Source organism: Physeter macrocephalus, chromosome 4, assembly GCF_002837175.3.
Source record: "Physeter macrocephalus isolate SW-GA chromosome 4, ASM283717v5, whole genome shotgun sequence".
NCBI lineage: Eukaryota > Metazoa > Chordata > Mammalia > Artiodactyla > Physeteridae > Physeter > Physeter macrocephalus.
Window position 1 is genome coordinate 24207235 of NC_041217.1, and position 4375 is coordinate 24211609.

Below are 4375 nucleotides of genomic sequence, written 5' to 3' on the forward strand. Positions count from 1 at the left end.
AAAAGGGCAAGTGGAGCCTCTGAAACTACCCTCTATTTCCCCCCACAGGATATGAAATCAAAACCAAAATCAAATCCTGGGGGAGAGGATGGTGAAGATTGTGCCACCATCAAAGATCTGAAAGATCTAAAGGATGTCAAGTCTCAGATTTGATTCTTTTTAATCTAAGTTTAATAGAGACCAGTTTTTCAGTACTTGTAAAATCATTCAGCCACACTTTCATGTCCATGTCAGTTCAACAAACTGATTCAAAAAAATTACCTCAACATGTAAGGAGAAAAGACTGTGCGATCATTTTAAACCACGAAGTTATCTTGATTACACCATTGGCTCCTTTTCTCAAGAGTCCTCTAGTTCTTCCTTGGACACATAACAATAGCTCTTAATCCCACAGGGATAGGAATCCAAAGCTACATTCTTCCTCACAAACAAAATGTACCCAGTTTCACCCCAGATATCATCAGATTGAGCCTTATAGTGAATTTGAGTTAAAACATTAACGTCTCTGGGGAAACCTGTGCCATGGGAATTGCTAATTCAGCTTTTAAAGACCTCTGTGCTGCCCTTCTTAGTCCAATTGCATCATTTTCTCCAAGTTCTCCTTTATGACTTAATGGATAACTACAAGTGTTGGTAAAACAACCTGGAAAGGAAATTTTAGCATCTGACCTCTGCTGTAGCAGTAGCTTATTTTCTGTGTTGAATACGATGACACTTAAGGTTCAATGCAATAGTACTTTCTCAGTGTTTTCATTCAAGTCACAATTCATTTTGGTTCTAGGTCCAATTTTGTTGTAATTTTCATGGATAAGAATATACATTGCTGCCAGAAATGAAAACTGTTGCTCATCAAAATTGTCAATATTTATTTCAGGCATTGTTAGCACATGTCTGTTCTGTCCTGAATATCCTTGGTCCTCCAGGATGTGCAGGTCACCATTGATTGGCTCAGAGGTAACTCCTACCCAAGATTTTCTTTCTCACACTTTGCCACAGGTGATTGGTTCAAGGATGGGAAGCTGAATCAGTGATTCTCTCCTGTAGGGACTGCTGAATGGGATCCATAAGAGTGGACTTAGTCACTTTCCAAATGGTTACACAGTAGAGCACAAATTTGTCCTTTTCTCTGTCTATGTTTTCTGTCTTGTGGCTAGAAAAAGCCCATCCACAGAGAAAAGAAAGTGGTGCACTCACAGGAAGCTCAGAGAGAAGAGAGGGATTGAACACCAGCAGTGTTCCCAGGCCTCTTTCCATTTCTTTGCTTCTGAGGCCTGGCTGCACTCCGACCCTGGGGCTTTTCGCAACCCAATGCCTCACTATCCTATATTTCTATGCTGTAGTTAAACTAAACTGCATATGAGCGAAGGATGAGAGGCAAAGAAGGAAAATGAGAACAGCTTAATTTATTTGATGGGTGAATGTTGGCCTTTATTTTTATGTCTGAGAATAATTTGCACCACAACCAATTTTTAGATTTTTTTTTTTTTTTTTTTAAATTGAAGCATAACATACATTTACTAAAATGCACATCTTAAATATATAACATCTTGACAATTTTTTTCTTTTTAAATCAACTTTATTGAAGTAAGTTTATGTATAATAAAATGTACCCATTTTAAGTGTATAGTTTGAATTTTGATACCTGTGTATACATCATCAAAGTTAAGATACACATTTTCTTTTTTTTTTTTTTCAGCTGTGCTGCTCATATGCAGGATCTTAGTTCCCCGACCAGGGATTGAACCCATGCCCCCTGCAGTAGAAGCGCGGAGCCCTAACCACCGGACAGCCAGGAAATTCCCAAGATACACAACATTTTCATCATTAAAAAGTTCCCTCATACTCCTTTGCAGTCAATCCCACCCCCTTCCAATGCTAGGCAACCACTGATCTTCTTTCTGTCACTATATAGTTGTTTTACCTGTTCTAGAATTTTATATAAAAAGATATGTAGATATATAATAGATATAAAAATATAAATATATGAATACTTTTGGGAGCCCAGATTATTTAGCTCAGCAATAATGTTTCTGAAATTCATCCATGTTGTTGCATGTACTGGTAATTTGCTCCTTTTTATTGCTGAGTAGTATTCCATTGTATGGATATACCACAGTTTGCTTACCTATTTGCATATAGATGCACATTTGGATTGTTTCCAGTTTTGGAGTATTATGAATAAAGCTGCCATAAATACGTGTGTTCAAGTCTTTTTTGTGGTCATGTGTTTTCATTTCTCTTGGGTAAATACCTAGGGGTAGAGTGTCTGACAGGTGTGCATTTAACTTTATAAGAACCTGCCAAATAATTTTCCAAAGTGATTATGTCATTTGATGTTCCTACCAGCAATGTATGAGGGTTCCAATTGCTCTGTATCCTTGTCAGCACTTGGTACTGTCATTTTTTTCTAGCTAATTTTGGTATTTTTTTTTTTTTACAGAGGTATAGTTGATTTACAGTATTGTGTTAGTTTTAGGAGTACAGCACAGTGACTCAGTATTTTTGAAGATTATATTCCATTATAGTTTACCATATTTTATTTTTAAAAATTATTTATTTTTATTTATTTTATTTTTGGCTGTGTGCAGGCTTTCTCTAGTTGTGGCAAGCAGGGGATACTCTTCATTGCAGTGCACAGGTTTCTCATTGCGGTGGCTTCTCCTGTTGCGGAGCATGGGCTCTAGGCATGTGGGCTTCAGTAGCTGTGGCTCATGCGCTCTAGAGCGCAGCCTCAGTAGTTGCAGTGCATGGGCTTAGTTGCTCTGTGACCGGAGCAACTTCCCGGACCAGGGCTCGAACCAGTGTCCCCTGCATTGGTAGGCGGATTCTTAACCATTGCACCACCAGGGAAGCTCTACGGTATTTTCTTAATTTCATCTTAGAGTCAGTGCTTTATCAAAAATAAAAGGATTAGGGCTTCCCTGGTGGCGCAGTGGTTGAGAGTCCGCCTGCCGATGCAGGGGACATGGGTTCATGCCCCGGTCAGGGAGGATCCCGCGTGCCGCGGAGCGGCTGGGCCCGTGAGCTGTGGCCGCTGAGCCTGCGCGTCCGGAGCCTGTGCTCCGCAACGGGAGAGGCCACAACAGTGAGAGGCCCATGTACCACAAAAAAAAACCCACAAAACAGAAAAAATAAAAGGATTAGATGAGGTTGACTACGGAATAAGGATTCCATATGTGTTTCTGTACATAAAATATCAACATTATATTTATTGCATGGTACATATTCATACTTATATACAAACATTCACACCAAATACAGTGCAGGCAAAAGAGATAGAATGGTTAGTTCTACCTGGTGATCTAAACTACGGAAATGCTTCAAACTAGTGAGGTTGCCTGAACTGAGTTGAGATAGAAAAGGCCACATGAGCATCTGATTGGATGAGATTTACCCTGGAAGGAGAGGGTATTGTCATTTTTTTGATTTGTTGTTGTTGCCGTTCTGCTTCTTTTGGGGTCAAAGAACATACTCTATATTGTTTCATGTGAGACTTGTTTTATGCCCAAGATATGGACTACCTTGGTAAATGTTACATTTGCACTTGAGCAGAATGTATATTTTGCAATTGTTAGGTGGAGTGTTCTATAAGTAACAGTTAGGTCAAGTTGACTGATAACGTTCAAATCTGCGCCTGTTGATTTTCTCTCTACGTAATCTATCAATTGCTGAGGGAGAATTGTTGAAATATGCAACTGTAATTGTGGATTTGTTTATTTCTCATTTCAGTTGTGTAATTTTTGGTTTCCTGCATTTTGAACCTCATTTACTAAGTATACACATACTTAGGATTCTTATCTTCTTGATGAATCATCCTTTTTGTCATTCTGAAAATTTTTTTAAAATCTCTGGTAGTACTCCTTATTCTGGAGTTTACTTTATCTGATATTAATTTAGATTGCTTATGATTAGTGTTTGTATTTTTTCATCCATTTATTCTTAACCTGTGTCAAAGTACATTTATTTAGACAGTGTACAGTTTGGTCTTGCTCTTTCATTTTATTATTATTAAAATTTATTTATTTATTTATTTATTTTAAAATTTATTTTTGGCTGCTTTGAGTCTTCGCTGCTGCATGCGGGCTTTCTCTAGTTGCGTCAAGCGGGGGCTACTCCTTGTTGCAGTGGGTGGGCTTCTCACTGTGGTGGCTTCTCTTGTTGTGGAGCACGGGCTCTAGGCATGCGGGCTTCAGTAGTTGTGGCTCACGGGCTCTAGAGTGCAGGCTCAGTAGTTGTGGTGCATGGGCTTAGTTACTCCGTGGCATGTGGGTTATTCCCAGACCAGGAATTGAACCCATGTCCCCTGCATTGGCAGGTGGATTCTTAACCACTGTGCCACCAGGGAAGTCCTTGGTCTTGCTCTTTTAATCAGTCT

General features: G+C 39.2%; 1 pseudogene; it reads right to left on the reverse strand.

Moving 5' to 3' along the window:
• Positions 1–262: 262 nt before the first annotated feature.
• LOC102974656 (isopentenyl-diphosphate Delta-isomerase 1-like) lies at positions 263–887 on the reverse strand (annotated as a pseudogene).
• Between the last annotated feature and the right edge of the window lie 3488 nt (positions 888–4375).